General features: G+C 46.2%; 1 protein-coding gene across 2 annotated transcripts in view; it reads left to right on the top strand.

The window, feature by feature from the left end:
• PDZD4 (PDZ domain containing 4) overlaps positions 1-17,050 on the top strand; it is a 341,674-nt gene that overhangs the window by 280,519 nt on the left and 44,105 nt on the right. The window lies entirely within an intron of this gene.

Below are 17,050 nucleotides of genomic sequence, written 5' to 3'. Positions count from 1 at the left end.
GAAATTTCCCAGTTACAAAGGGCTCAATTCACAAAGCGGTATCTTACCGCATCCAAGTATGCAGTAAGATACAGCACAGCGTTTTTAAAAACATTTTTGGAGTTCACTAAAAATACTACTAAAATACCACGTGAGTTATTTTATGAAGACATGCAGTAATTTACTGCCAGTGGTAGATGGCATCTTCAACAAACATTGTAAATAGCTGGATGTTAAGGAGCGGGCTGCCGCCGGCATCCCTAACAAACAGTAACTGTCATTGTTGTTAGGGAGCAGGTGGCTGCTTCATCCTTAACATCCAGTTGTTGACAGCTGAATGTAAAAAAAAGAATTGCCAGCAATTAAAAATGTCTAAAAAAAATAAAACAAATAAAAATGATGTAGGAACCCCCCCCCCCCCCCCCCCCCCCCACCAAATCTATACAGGTCCTGGTATAGATTTGGATTTGAGGGGAACCCCCATGCCGAATTTTTTTTAAAATGGCGTGCTTTCAATCAATACCAGATTCTTATCCTAGCATGGAGCCTGGCAGGTCAGGAAAGATTTCCCTTAAGATTTACAAAAAACATATAATATGAGGTCAAAGCTAAACACTTTCAATTTGTATGCAGTAAGGCAGGCCCTTGCACTACAAAGTTGAAGATAAATCTAAGGAAATTGAACAAGAAATCTGTATAATGTATGGCCAGTTTTAGGAAGTATATGGGTGTAATCATGTCCAGCAAAGCAGGTCCTTATCATTTACAATCAACTACACCCAGCGACCCATCCATTGCTACAAATGACAGCTCTCAGGCCACGCAACTTAATGTAAATAAAGAAGTGTCTTGGGAGTTGCCGTGGTACCCACAGCACTCTACCCCTTTTTGTTTTTTAAACAGTTTGGCATAGGTTTAGTTTAGTGTTCTCTGTGTGTGCTTGAATGGCTGCCAGCTCCCTAACAGCCTGAGCAGGAGTCTGTCACATTTAGAAACAGTTGTAATTCTGCTGCTAAATGTTCCACTTCCTGCTGCAGTCGAAGGTTTGGCTCAACCAAGCCCCAATTTAGTTTTGCCATTCGCAAACTTCCAAACGAGAAAAAGTAAGTCTAAAAATTTGCCAAATATCCCACCACAGTAACAAGCTATTACACGTGCATCTCAAAAAAATTTGAATATCAAAAAAAGTTAATTTATTTCAGTAATTCAATTCATAAAGTGAAACTCTTATATAGATTCATTACACACAGAGTGATATATTTCACGCATTTCTTTCTTTTAATTTTGATGATTATGGCTAGTAAAAACCTGAAATTCAGTATCTCAGAAAATTAGAATTGTGAATAAGTTTAATTTTCTAAGACTCATGGTTTCACACTCTAATCAGCTAGTTAACTCAATGGATTCATAAGCCTTTAAATGGTCTCTCATTCTGGTTCAGTAGGTTACACAATCAGGGGGAAGACTGCTGACTTGACAGTCTTCCAGAAGACAGTCATTGACACCCTCCATGAGGAGGGTAAGTCACAAAAGGTCATAACTAAAGAAGCTGGCTGTTCAGAGTGCTGTATATAAGCATATTAATGGAATGTTGAGTGGAATGAAAAAGTGTAGTAGAAAAGGGTGCACAAGAAACAGGGATAACCACAGCCCTGAGAGGATTGTGAAGCAAAAGCCATTCAAAAATTTTGGGGGAGATTCACAAGGAGCGGGCTACAGCTGTTATCAGTGCTTCAAGAGCCACCACACACAGATGTAACCAGGACATGGGCTACAACTGTTGCATTCCCTGTGTCAAGCCACTCCTGAACCAGAGACAAAAGTGTCTTACCTGGGCTAAGGTAAAATGGACTGGACTGTTGCTCAGTGGTGCAAAGTCATCTTTTCGGATGAAAGTAAATATTTCATTTTATTTGTAAATCAAGGTCACAGAGTCTGGAGGAAGAGTGGAGACAGAATACAAGTTGCATGAGGTCCAGTGTGACATTTCCACAGAAAGCGTTTTGCTTTTAGGCCAAAAAAGGTCAATTTTGGTCTCATCTGACCAGAGCACCTTCTTTCACAGGTTTGCTGTGTCCCCCACATGGCTTCTCGCAAACTGTAAACGGGACTTCTTATGGCTTTCTTTCAAACACTGGCTTTCTTCTTGCCACTCTTCCATAAAGGCCATATTTGTGAAGCCCACAACTAATAGTTGCCCTGTGGACAGATTCTCCCACCTGAGCTGTGGATTTCTGCAGCTCCTCCAGAGGGCCTCTTGGCTGCTTCTCTGAATAATGCTCTCCTTGTCAAGCATTTCAGTTTAAGTGGCCGGTCATGTCTTGGTAGGTTTGCAGTTGTGCCATACTCTTTCCATTTTCGGATAATGGATTGAACAGTGCTCTGTGAGCTGTTCAAAGCTCGGGATGTTTTTTGTTTCTTATAACTTAACCCTGCTTAAACTTCTCCACAACTGTATCCCTGACCTGTCGGGTGTGTTCCTGCTTGGCTTTCATGATGCTGTTTGTTCACTAAGGTTCTTTAACAAACCACTGATGGGCTTCTCAGAAGAGCTGTATTTTATACTAAGATTAAATTGCACACAAGTGGACTGTATTTACTAATAAGACTTCTAAAGGCAATTGGTTCCACTAGATTTTAATTAGGGGTATCAGAGTAAAGGGGGCTGAATACAAATGCACGCCACACTTTTCAGATATTTATTTGTAAAAAAAATTGAAAATCATTGATCATTTTCCTTCCACTTGGTTTTTGGTTGTAACATGACAAAATGTGGATAATTTCAAGGGGTATGAATACTTTTTCAAGGCACTGTATATTCTTATGTCCAATGGTTGCATACTGTTATATACAGTTGTGCTCTTAAGTTTACATACCCTAGCAGAATTTGATTTCTTGGCCATTTTTCAGAGCATAGTAATAACACAAAAACTTTTCTTTCACTCATGGTTAGTGTTTGGCTGAAGCCATTAATTATTAATCAACTGTGTTTACTCTTTTTTTAATATAACAGGAGTGCTTTATTGTCAAACTATATACAGTACAAGAATTCTGAATACAAAGGCCAAAGATGCATTAAGTCCATGAGTTAGGTATGGTACAATACAGAACCACAGATGTGTACACATTTGGCATTTCAGTAGGCATTCAGCAAGAAGTACTATTAGTACTATTAAGTCCTATACCAGGTCATTAATACATGTGGAGGTAAGGAACATTGCAGAACACTCATTAACTGATGGTAGTTGGTAGATTAAGCACCAGCAAGGAAGGGGGGGGGGGGGGGGGAAGAGAGAAATAAAAAGGGGGGGGGAGGAGGGAGGGGAGGGCTTCGCAAGGAAATGGGGGGGGGAAGAAACCCCTACAGCCAGAGCCAAACGTCTAACTAGAGGTCCATGGGTGCCACACTTTGTCGAATTTCCATGGACAGCCCCGACTAAGGTATGTTAACTTATAGAGCGTTAAGACAGCATTGACACCTTTTTCCCATTAAACTACACTGGGGAGATCCACCTGTATAGTATTTCTTTTTTGGCGTAGAAAAGGCGGTATCAAACCAACAACTTGGTATGGTAAGGCCTTTGTTCATTTTCATGGATGCCCAGCAAGGCCAACTCAGGGGTCTTGGGGAAGGTCAGCCCAAGCCGGGTATTTAAGTGAAGATATTCGGCCAGAATTGGGACAGCCTAAGGCACTCCCAGAGCATATGCATATATGTCCCAAGATTCGATTTGTAGCGAGGGCAGTGAGGGTCTCTGGCAGGGTAGATCTTGGCCAAGATCTCTTTGTAAAAATTAGTTTGGATGAGCTTGTCACCCGCAGAGATAACCAGCTTGGGGCCTTGCTCCAGGCAGTCCTCCCAGTCCTCCCTCTCCAGTTCTGGGATATCGGCCTTCCATCTACCCCAGAGCGTATCCATTTTAAGAGAGTCTATTGGGAGAATGGTTCTATATAGGGCAGACAAAGGTTTGAAGAGATCCTCCAGCGGGTCGAACTGTAGGGTCGTGGGGTTAGGAAATTGAGCTCTGGTGGGATGTCTGTTGGGCGTACCAAAAATAGATCCAGCCAGGTAATGCATGGGCAAGGGTCAGCTGGTGGAATGACAGCAGGGTGCCCGTCGGCATGATGTCCCGCAAAGTTTTTATACCGAATCGTGCCCACACCTGTGGGTCTGGGATCGTCCTAAAGTGCGGCAGATTGGGGTTACCCCATAGGGGCTGGGCCGGAGACCAGCACCCCGTCCCGAGGAACCTGCGTCTGGCCACGCTACACGCCTTGATTGTCGCCTTTGTTGGCCCAGGGAGAGTAGCACAAGCCCTCACCCCCTATAAACCAAGTTTTGTAAGTCCTGCAATGAGCCCAGATGAGCCGCCTCCAGGCACACCGCCACATTAGATTGCCACGCCACAAACCACCAAGAAACGGTGACCAGCATAGCGGCCCAGTAGTAGACCCGCACATTTGGAAGAGCAAGGCCTCCCAAACTTACGGGTGATTGCATGTAGATTTGGCCAGTCTAGGGGTGGAGCCGTTCCATATGAAGGAGACAACACATTTATCCACCTCCCGAAAGAAGGACCCCTGGATCCAGACTGGGCTGTTCTTGAATATATAATTGAACTTGGGCAGAATCATAATTTTTAAGATATTTATGCGTCCCACCAAATTCAACGGAAGCCCAGACCACGATTGGCATCTCTCCCTCAGTAGACGGAGGAGGGGAAGCACATTCAAGGTATAATACTTACTGGGATCTCTAGCTACCGTCACCCCGAGATATTTAAATTCTGTAGCCCATTGTAACAGCATAGTACTGGGTGAGGGGGGCGCCTGAGCGTCCAAGGGGAAAAGGATCGATTTGGACCAATTTATACGGATACCCGAAAAGGAGCCAAATTTATTAAAGAGCGTGAGGTCAGCCAATAAGGACGGGCCTATGTTATTTAAGTATAGTAGGGCATCATCTGCGTAGAGGGAGATTTTTTCCTCTAGGGCACCAGTCCTCAAGCTCCGTATCTCAGGCGATTCTCGAATCATAATTGCTAGGGGCTCCAGAGCCAGAGCGAACATACTGGGTGACAGGGGGCACCCCTGCCGAGTGCCTCTATGCAGGGAGAAGGACTCTGAGACCCAGTCGTTCGTACGCACCCTGGCCCTTGGAGCCCTGTAAAGCAGCCACACCCATCTCAAGAACCTAGGGCCAAACCCAAAACACTGGAGCACCCCCCAGAGGAACTCCCACTGTACCGAGTCGAATGCCTTCTCGGCATCGAGAGAGGCAATCGCTCGGGACCCAGCACTATCATGGTTAAGGGATAGATTCAGGAACAGGCGCCTAATATTTATGTCAGTACCTTTACCCGGCATAAAGCCCGTCTGATCAACATGGGTCAGGGTAGAAATCACAGAGGTTAAGTGAGTGGCCAAGATCTTTGCCAGTATTTTGGCATCTACGTTCAGTAGAGAAATAGGTCGATACAACCCACACTACTGGGGGTCCTTACCCGGCTTGGGAATCAGGACAAGAACGGCCTCCTCCATGGACCCAGGAAGACAGTCTGCTCCCTTGAGCCCATCAAGGAGGGCCTTGAATTTAGGGGCAACAAGGTCAGCATGCTGCGAGTAAAACTTGGTGGGCAATCCGTCTGCGCCCGGAGTCTTGCCACTTTGAAGACTTCCGAATGCCGACTGGACCTCCTCTAACGATATGTCACCATCCAACATTGCCCTGTCCTCATCAGATAGGTTGGGAAAGGGGACTTCATCCAGATAGTCCCGCAGCTCAACCAGGGAGTGTTGGGACCTAGTAGCATAAACTTCCTGGAAAAATTCAAGGAATCTAGTGTTAATATCCTCAGGAGAGGTAAGTAACTGGCCCCGGGCATCCCGAATACAGGCTATATGCGTGGAAGCTGTTTGGTTCTTCGACCAGCCATGCCAGCAACCTCCCATTTTTATTCCCATATTTGAATAATTTTTGCTTAGAGTACAGCATAGACTGTTGGGTCTGCGCTACGTTTAAAAAAGACAGCTCCCTAAGCACCCCCTGCCACCTCCCATAATTGGCATCATCCGGGGTTTGGACATACACCGCCTCACACCTCACACACTCTGCCTCCAGTGCCTCGAGAGACCGGGATGTCTCCCTACACAGGGAAGCTATGCTGGAAATATAATTCCCCCTCATCACGGCTTTAAAAGCATCCCAAATAGTAGCCACCCCTGTAGAGTCCCCATTTAAATTCCAGATTACAAATAACTTCCATCATTTGTTCCTGCATCCTCTCATCCGTGGCCCGAAACCTGAACAGATGGCACAATTTCAATTTTGGAGGCCCCACCAGTGAGATATTGAGGATCGGAGAATCGGAGTATGGTCCGAGATCCCGCGGGGCAGATGCCTCACCTCCTTTGACCAGCCCAGAGCCCCAGAAGAGGCATAGGCCAGGTCAATGTGGGACAGCGCTCTGTATTATGCAGAGTGACATGTATACTCTCGCTCGTAAGGGTGATAGTGGCGCCACACATCCACCAGAGCAAAAGTGTCAGCCCAGGTTTGAAGATCTGTGTTAGATTGGGTCGTGGGGTGGAGTCTGTTCAAGTCCTGCGTGGGTACCAGATTAAAATCCCCAAGAATAAACACCTCCTGCGCATTAAACCCCATCACAATTTGCATAATATCATACAGTAATTGCACATTGGCAGGAGGTGGGAGGTATAACCCCACCAGCACCATACTCTTGTAGCAAAACATGCATAATCACAAACCTGCCACCAGGGTCGGTTCAGATGCCCAAGATATGTATCGGAAGGGACCTGTGGATCAGAACGCTAACCCCCCTGGCATAAGTAGAATAGGTTGCATGGTAGTGGGCACCCACCCATGCTCTCCGGATACCAAGTATACGCGAGCTGATTAAATGCGTCTCTTGAAGAATGCATATATGGGGATTGTATTTTTGCAGGAATTTAAATACCAAGGACCTTTTAGTAGCTGAATTTAGACCCCGGACATTCCAGGAAATAATGGAAAGGCTAGCCATCATCCACTACACAGGAATAAGAAGCCTGATCCACAGGTCCCCGATCCCCCCCAGGCCCCCGACAGGAGGGCTGCAGAGCGGGCACTGCACCATCCCCCCTCGACCAAGGCGGCATGAGACCTGAGAGCATAGCATGACTGCACCACACAGACGAGAGAACAGAACCCCAACAGACATAAAGCAACTCCAATAAAAACATAACTTTAAAAACCCCCATCAGCAACGGCAGAAGAAAATCCCACCCCCCTCCCCACACCCCCACCCAAACTCTGGGATGTATCATACCCCCCAAATCCAACATGAACTACCGCTATGAAGGGCGTGTGCTCATAGCAGGAGGTGTTACCCAGTAGGCAACTTAAGGCCACAGAGATGCTGGGAAAGTTGCATGAAGTGTCTCCTAGCCGCAACTAGGGGTATAAAACTTGGTTGCGAAGAAAAACTGGTAGTTAAGAAAACCTAGTAAGGGGACCATTGATCAAAAAGCCCCCCGTGGGGGTAGGCAGCATCATGAGCAGCAAGGCGGCAACAGGGCATATGGGTTTCTGTGACTACCCATGCCCGAAGGTACAGAAAATGTCAGCAGCGACTGAGTACATTCTCACCCAGGGTCACTCTCAGACATCACTCAGCATGTTCAGTTCAATTGACTCCGCAGGTGGGGTACATCCAGGGCAGGCTCCTAAACAGTTGGCATGGGAGTTCACGACCAGTTTATAGTAAGAGGTGCTCTCTGCACAACTCCCCTCAGGCAGCCCAAACAGTACATCAGATCCTTACCGCTAAGCCGCCTGAATTTGCGTAGGGGAAATATGGGGATATGCCGCTGTGCCACTCATGGGATTCCGGAGCGCCAGTACAGCGTGGGTCAGGGCAGATCCACCAGCCCCCACAAGCAGGTAAAGAACAGAAAATGGAAAATAACAGAAGGATATTGGCATCCATACAAACAAAAAGGAGGCAGGCACATAACCGGTGGTCTATCGGCGTGGAGGCAGGGATTCCAGCCAGGCAGAAGCATTCCATGGGGTAGTAAAGAACTTTAGAGTTTCTCCATCCTGCACTCTAAGTTTAGCTGGGAAGAGAATACTATATTTAATGTTCATCGCCCGCAACCCCACTTTCACCTGATCGAAGGATCTGCACATTTTCTGCGTTTCAAGTGAGTAGTCTGGGAAAAACATAACAGTGGCATTCTGGTATTTCAACTCGCCCACCCTGCGAGAAGCACGCAAAGCCTCGTCCTGGTCTCTAAAATTCAGAAGCCTGAAGATCAGGGTGCGCGGGCTCGCTCCAGGGGCCCCCGGTGTCGGGGGGACACGGTGTGCTCGCTCCACCGTAAAGTATGGAGAGAACTGCGCCTCCGGGAGCAGGCCTCTCAGCAGGTCCTCAAACTGTGGGGTTCTTCCCCTCCACTCCTTCAGGCAAGCCTAAGATGCGGAGATTGTTCCTTCTGTTCTTGTTCTCCGCATTGTCGACTTTGTACTGCAGGGCCCGGACCCTCGTGTGAAGAGTGCGGATGGGCTCCGTGTGTTCGGCGGTAAGATCTTCCATCCGCCCCACTCTGCTCGGCTTTCAAGACTCTCGAACGAAGCTTATCCAGGTCCTGGCGAATGAGACCAATGTCCAATTGGACGCCTCAATTTTGTTTGTCAGGGCGGCTTGGCACGTAGCGATAGCTGCCGTTACCTCCCGAAAGTAAATTCCCGCATCCTCCGGCTGTTCGTCCATCTCTGTCTGCGAGGCTATATTGCGCGCGCTCACAGGGGGGGGCCGCCACGTGAGGAGCCGTTTTTAGAGCTGGATCCGGGAAACAAAGCTTTTTCACCTTATGTCTTGCTCTGTAGGACATCCGGATCGCAGGTGGGTATTTTCTGCCCAAATAGTTTAGCAGGAGCACAGGTACGGGATAATTAGCCAGCAGAGCTCTAGTGCCCACATCCTCTCTGTTCACCATCTTGGACACGCCCCATGTTTACTCTTTTTAATTCATAATGGCAAGAGAAACTACCCAAATGATCCCGATCAAAGGTTTACATACCCCAGTTCTTAATACCATGTATTACCCCCTTTAACATCAATGGCAGCTTGAAGGCTTTTGTGGCATTTGTGGATGAGGCTCTTTATATTCTCAGATGGTAACGCTGCCCATTCCTCTTGTCGGAAAGCCTCCAGTTCCTGTAAATTCTTGGGCTGTCTTGCATGACCTGCACGTTTGAGATCTCCCCAGAGTGGCTCAATGATATTGAGGTTCGACTTGGCCTTGTGTTTTGGATCATTGTCATGTTGAAATGTCCAAGTACGTCCCATGCACAGCTTCTTGGTTGATGAATGCAAATGTTCCTCCAGTATTTTTTGATAACATACTGCATTCATCTTGCCAACAATTTTGACCAAATTTCCTGTGCCTTTGTAGCTCACACATCCCCAAAAAAAAAGCGATCCACCTCCGTACCTTTCATCATAGGCCTTGTTGACTCCTCTCCAAATGTAGTGTTTACAAGTGTGCCATAAAAAGGCAAAATTTTGGTCTCATCACTCCAAATGACTATGTGCCAGAAGGTTTGAAGCTTGTCTCCTGTGCTGTTTGCCAGATACTTTGTGGCAATTGCATAGTAATGACTTTCTACTGGCTACTCGACCATGCAGCCCATCTTTCTTCAAGTGCCTCCTTATTGTGCATCTTGAAACAGGCTGTCACGTACCTTTAAGCAGAGCCCGGAGTGCAGGGAGTGGCCTCTCGTAAACCTCTGACTCGAGAGACCCTGGTAGTGGTGACAGGGGCTCAGGAGCACAGAGGAGCACAAGTGCCTGACTGGATAGCAGGTGGTAGAGGCAGAAGACCGTTGAAGGAGGAGGTGTATTGTAGTCCGGTGTCAGAATGAAGGCAAAGGTGAGATGAGATTCAGCAGACAGCAGAAGGGTTCCTGTAGTCCAGCAACGGCATACAAGTGATTGCAGGAGGTGACAAACAACGGAGGGGTATTGTAGTCCAACAACGGATGCAGGTGCAATGGATAAGTGGAAGTGGAAGAGTCCAGTAGTCTGCAGCCAGAGGTAGAAGGCTACAAACGCAGAAGGAGTACAGCCAAATATAGCGGAGGACTGGGAGGTGTCCTGTAGTACAACAGCAAGCAACTTACAGTTGACGGATGGTGTAACAGTCCAGGTCAGGCACAGGCGGGCAGATCAGGTACAGAAACGGAATCCAGAAGAGTAGTCGGGTACAAAGCCAAAGTCGGGGAGGCAGGCAGCAAACAGCAGAGTCGGGAACAAGCCGGGTTCGATACGGATCAGGATACAGGTACAGGTACAGGTTCAGGTTCAGATACGGATCAGGATACAGGTACAGGTACAGGTACAGGTTCAGGTTCAGATACGGATCACCAGGAAGCACAGGAACGCTGTTGATCAGGCAGCAAAGCACTGAAGCATGGCTCCAGTTTAAATAGCGCTATTGGCGCCAATTTGCGTCAAACGGCCGCGCGCGCACGCGCACGTGCGCACCGCTGATCGCGGTAACGCTCCTGAAACTGGGCAAAAGATCTTCTGCGACTTTCGCCGCTCAGACGTCCGTGAGGAGGATCTTCCTGACACAGCCACAGCACATGTTTTCAGAGAGTCCTGTATTTCACTTAGTTATTTGTGGGTTTCTCTTTGCATCCCGAACAATTTTCCTGGTAGTTGTGGTCAAAATTAGATTTTCAACACTGCTGATTCACATTCTCAATTTTTTGGATATCTTTTTATATCCCTTTCCTGTTTTATACAGCTCAACTACCTTTTCCTACAGATCCTTTGAAAATTCTTTTGCTTTTCCAATGACACAGAATCCAGAAAAGTCTGTCAGGAGTCCAGAAACGCTTTGACCTTTTATACACACACTAATTACAGGAAATCAGATCACAGGTGGGGATGGTTACCTTTTAATAGCCATTCAAACCCCTTTGTGTCAACTTGTGTGCGTGTTATCAGGCCAAAATCACCAGTGTATGTAAACTTTTGATCAGAGTAATTTGGGTAGTTTCTGTTGCCATTATGATTTAAAAAGAGTAAACATTGACTTCTGTACGTCACGAAGCCCCATACTAGCATACCGCTTATTCTGACGGAGCTGGACCGCTTTGGTAGCTACAGTAATTTTAAACTTAACATCACCAAAACAGAAGCCCTCAACATTTCGCTACCCCAGCAGGAGCCGACGGCCCTCCAGAAAAAAATTCCATTTCGGTGGCAGTCATGCTCAGTTAAATACCTAGGGACTGAAATCCCTAGGGACATACAGGACATTTATTCCTTGAACTTTAGCCCACTGCTGACCAACATTAGGCGTTCTCTCGAATCATGGCACAAATTGAAGCTCACCTGGTGAGGGAGGATGAACGCCATTAAAATGGATATATTGCCTAAAGCTTTATAGTGGTTTCAAACATTACCCATACTCCTCTCCCTCCGCTCCACGATAATTAAATTTATATGGCTAAATCACCCTTCCAGATTAAAGCATAAAGTCCTCTGTGCCCCCAAACTCAGAGGTGGTACCGGCTTACCCGACTTCCAACTGTATCACACGGCGTCCTTATTGTCCAGACTTCTGGAATGGTTCCCGAGACCCCTGTTTAAACCCTCAGTTGCTATTGAACAAGATATGGCCCCAGTTGACCTCAGAGCCCTCCTATGGGGACACCACGTCAAGTTTCGCTCGCTTCGACAGATTTCCACACCAAAGTTGGCAGTCCTGACCAAATGGTATGAGACGTCTTGTAAACTCGGCCTTTCTACGGACCCCAGTCCTCTCTCCCCCCTCTTTGATAATGCTCACCTACCCACTTACCTCTCAGGAACACGCAGAGCTCTCAATGCCATTACCCTCGACCTGTTTGGACTGGCTTTCCAGGCAATCCCTAAACCAATTTTGTCGGTCGTTACACACCTCCGGTAATATCCATAGGCCGCTCACCCTGTTTGAGGAACTCTGCACCCTCCCACACACTCCTAAACATACCTTATCTCTCCTCTATAAAGATATCCAAACTTCCACCTACACCTCTCTTCCACTATACACTCACAAATGGTCCAGTGACTTGGCGCGGAGATTACCCCAACGCAATGGCAAACAGCCTTTATACTTACCCACCAATCCTCGAGATCAGGATTCACTCAGAAGAAGAATTTCAAACTGATTTTGCGGTGGTATAGAGTTCCAGTCTCGGTGCACAAGATGTTCCCCGGATCAACGGATATGTGCTGGAGATGCCACGGAGGAAAGGGAACATTTCTTCTTCACACATGGTGGGAATGTGCTATGGTCCGTCCTTCCTGGGATAAGGTTTTTGAAACGTATAATGCTATGTATCAGACTGCCTTGTCCCCTTCGCCCTTGGTCGCACTCCTGTCCATCATACCGGGCTCCATTAAGTCGCACAAAAACTGCCTCCTCAGATTTCTTCTCTCTGTGGCCAGCCATAATATCACCCTTTACTGGAAAAAGGATTGTACCCCGTCTATAGTTGGATGGGTCGACATCCTTAATGATATGATGGTCATGGAGGAGATACAGGCGAAGGTTGACGACAGGTATGACAAATTCACCACACTGTGGTCCATATGGCGCCACCACTCAGCTTCGGAAGACTTTCTGGGTGGTCTGCGCCCATGAGGCGAAATGTGTTGAGCTGTGGATTTGAATACCATCTAGAGGGTTAAACTGAACAGATGTCGGACCTTCTTGTTGCCCATATATATCAAAATGTTACCAGCTTTTCTCCTTACCTACGGGTTAACCCTTGCCAGCTGTTAGAGCGCTACTATGAGATTGGCATTGGGGGTTGACACGAATTGCTGATGTCACGCCACAAGACGTTTGTTATTTGTTATATGTTTTGTTTACTGTTAAAGAGCTATGGGCCCTAAGACCACTGATAATGCTACCGTCAGTAATCACACATGCCACAGAGCCGCGGGGCCCCTACCTTGCTGCCTTGCTACCTTGCTACCTGGCTCTATGAAACTTGCCTTCTTTAGGGTTTCTATCTACCTTTACTTTTCCCCTCCCTCCCCACCCCCCTCCTCCCTGCCCTCCTTGTCAACCTACCTCTCCCTCTATCTGGGATAAAAGATAGAAGTTAATGTGTAATGTTACACATAATGTTCTGACATACTTATGTACTTAGGTACTATTTTTGTAATTTTGTATCACTCAACTTTCATTAATCTTGCAAATAAAAAATATATTCAACCTTAAAAAGAGTAAACGCAGCTGATAATGGCTTCAGCCAAACCCTAACCATGGGTGAAATATTTTTGTGTTATTCATATTCTCTAAAAAAATGGCTAAGAAATCATAAATCCTGCAATTTTGCCATCATGTAATGACCGAAATTTGATCGATAAATCATTCAACTGACATTAATCAATTTTTAGTTCGCTTTGTCACATATGCCCAGTGCAAACTGTTCGGGAGAGATGGGCCTGTTTCACATTAAACTTTCAATTTATCGTTCGTTCAGCCGAAGTTTTCCAAACTTTTTACTTCGATTTTGCATCTCAAAAATGTCACAACCAATTTTCAATTTGAAAGAAGAAAAATAAACTGTCCAGATTTTCAAACTATTTTTCATCTAGTGTATGGCCACCATAAGTCATTTACATCGGTCTCTGCACCAGAGAAGCTTACATTCTAATGTTACCTACACAGTCACACACACACTATAATTAAATATTTCCAACTTTAAAAAAAAAAAACATACTTCGCTTTTATTTTCTCCATTATACTTACCTAGGTGGATGCAGCATGGGACCGATGCTGCATTGGTCCCCCGCTGCCTTTGCACTGAGAATCGAGTGATCGAACACCGCCGATGGCTCGGTTCTCAGTTCCCCGAGCAGGGAGCTGCTGCCTGTCAGTCAGCAGCTCTCCGCTCTGCCCCTTGCGCTTACTGGAGCGCTGAGCTGTGGAGGAGTGGGGAGCAGCCATCTCAGGCTCTCAGCGACTCGCTGAGAGGGTTATCAGCCCAGGCACCTGGCAGAGTTGGACTTTGTCATGACGTGGTGCCTGAACTTATTCCCGTGATGTCAGCAGAGAGCAGACTTCAGAAAACAGGTCACTGGAGTTCAAAATTATTTCATTCCTGTGACCCGTAGGAGAAGCCCAGCCAAACAAGCTCAGGCTGGACTTTTTCTCCTTCAAGTTGTATCAATGTGTTAAATTTAGTAAGAAAAGATGCAATTTGGTCTGTTTATATAAAATACCAATATACAGTAAGAGCCCGTTCACACTGAGGCAGCACGACTTTCAGCGCGGCTGCCTCAGGCAACCGGGATCCGACTTTAGCGGCGGCTTGTGAAATGACTTCTGTATAGAAGTCAATGCAAGTCGCCCCAAAAGTCGTACAGGAACCTTTTTCTAAGTCGGAGCGACTTAAGTAAATTAGAACAGTTCCATTGCATAGAGCGGGACGCGACTTGTCAGGCGGCAAAGTCGCCTGACGGGTCGCCCCTGTGTGAACCGGCTCTAAGTAAAAGGGTAAGGAAGGCTTTTATTTTACATTAAGGTCCCTTTCAAACTGGGTGGACTCTGCTCCAATCAGTAGGGGTCTGTGAGTTGATTACCTGCTCAATGGAGGGGGGCAGGTGGATGACACAATATTGTAACTGTACCTTGACTTCGCTATCTACTCAGTTTAACCATCTCAGGGAAGATGTGTCTATTATGCGCCAGAATATGCAGAAAGTACGTGAGTGAACATCTGCAGTGGAGAGGTGGGTGGCTACTTTGGAGGAAGAGATGAGTCTAATGCAGAAAGATTTTAAGGAAATGGGTGTGCAGTTGGGTCACAATGCAAATTGCATGGATGACCTTGAGAATAGACTCAGAAGGAATAATGTGCGAATCCTTGGTATACCTGAAGGCCTAGAAGGGGAGAAGCCAACAGAATGAATAGAGCAGTGGTTGTTGGAAGTTTTCGACAAACAAAACTTTACCCCTTTCTTCCCTGTGGAGAGAGCCCATCGTATTCCTGCTAGACCCCCACTTCCGGGTAAATATCCAAGGCAATTTATCCTAAAAATGCTCCATTACAGAGACAAAATATTATCACTGGCTCGTATTAAGGGCACCATTGAAGTCAATGGATCTAGAATCTCCTTTTTTCTGGACCATTCTGCTGAGGTTCAAAAGCAAAGAGCTCAATTTAAAGATGTTAAAAGGTGACTCTGTGATATCCAAGTTCAATATGCCATTCTTTATCCTGCCAAATTAATATTCTAGCTAGAGGAGAAACTTTTTTCTTTGATAATTCTAAGGCATCGGCATCTTGGCTTGACAAAAATGAGCAATATATGTCATCGCTTGTTGGCAGCACTGATGCTGTGCAAGGAAACTGAACTTTTTATGAATGAATTGAAAGGATAGTGATTGAAAATATGGAAAAACTAAAAATTAAAAAATTTTATTTTACATTAAGGTCCCTTTCAAACTGGGTGGACTCTGCTCCAATCAGTAGGGGTCTGTGAGTTGATTACCTGCTCAATGGAGGGGGGCAGGTGGATGACACATCCTTGTCTGTTCAGTTTCAGCAGAGCAGACATGGACAGAGCCCTCTCTGCTCTATGGGCAGCTGGGAGTTTACACTTGGCTAACTCCAATTTCTTCAGAAATAAATATAGAGAGGGTCTTAATCAGCATTTGTTTTTGTGGTCATTAACTCTTTAACCACTTAAGGACTGTCTCACACCACTGTACGTCGGCAGAATGGCACGGCTGGGCACAAGCATGTACCTGTACATTGCTTTTTAAGTGCCCAGCCATGGGTTGGGAGCACGCCAGCGGCGGCGAGCTCCCAACCCGGTCCTGAGCTCCGTGGCTGTGGGACCAGTGGACCTGATTGCCACTGGTGTCCCACGATCGGGTCACAGAGCTGAAGAATGAGGAGAGGTCTGTGTAAACAAACCTCTCCCCGTGCTTCCCTGTGTGGCTGTCACCGATCGTCTGTTCCCTTTTATAGGGAAAGACGATCAGTGATGTCACATGCCAGGCCGCTACGCCCCCCTACAATAAAAAAAACACATAACGTCATACATAACGCCTAGACACTGCCCCCTAGTGGTTAACTCCTCCACTGCCAGTGTCATTTACACAGGAATCAGTGCATTTAAATAGCACTGATTGCTGTATAAATGACAATGGTTCCAAAAATGTGTCAAAAATGTCCGATGTGTCTGCCATAATGTCGCAGTCACAATAAAAATCGCTGATCGCCGCAATTACTAGTAAAAAAAATATATATTAATAAAAATGCTATAAAACTATCCCCTATTTTGTAAACGTTATAACTTTTACGCAAACCAATCAATAAACCAATCAATAATCGCTAACTGCTATTTTTCACATGGGGCCGACGGCTTCCTAGACGACCGCATGCGGGGGGAAGGGGGACAGTCCTGCGTAACAGCGGCACCAAAGTGCCATTTCCCTGCTCAAGTCAGGTTGTCCCATGGCGTCAGGGATATTTATTATAGCAAAAAGTAAAAAATATTACTTTTTTTTTTCAAAATTGTCGCTCTATTTTTGTTTATAGCGCAAAAAATTAAAACCGCAGAAGTGATCAAATACCACCAAAAGAAAGCTCTAATTGTGGGGAAAAAAAGGACGCCAATTTTGTTTGTCAGTCAAAGGGACGCAGTGCCGAATCGCAAAAAAGTGCCTGGTCCTTTGGCTGCAAATTGGTCTGGGCTTAATTGGTTAAGTGCCATGTTTTTCACTTTATTTTTCAGGACAGGGACCCCAGTATGCGTAGAATTTGATACATACGTTTTTACTGTATGGTCGACGAACAAGTGTATACCTCTTGATCTTACAGTACAGGATACAGGCTTGATATTTGTAGACCTGGTTATAGGCTAGTACCTTCAGGGGATTAGACACTACCAAGGCTTTTGCAGGCACGCTCACTGGGTGCCTCCTTATAACCCTACCCCACTCCGTGAAACCTCAATTTTCTGCTATTGTCCCAAGGCGACTGAAAACT

This window comes from Lithobates pipiens, unplaced genomic scaffold (assembly GCF_037356315.1).
Source record: "Lithobates pipiens isolate NorthernLeopardFrog02 unplaced genomic scaffold, aLitPip1_a1.2 Scaffold_1, whole genome shotgun sequence".
Classification (NCBI taxonomy): Eukaryota; Metazoa; Chordata; class Amphibia; order Anura; family Ranidae; genus Lithobates; species Lithobates pipiens.
This window is presented reverse-complemented; position numbering and strand designations above follow the sequence as displayed.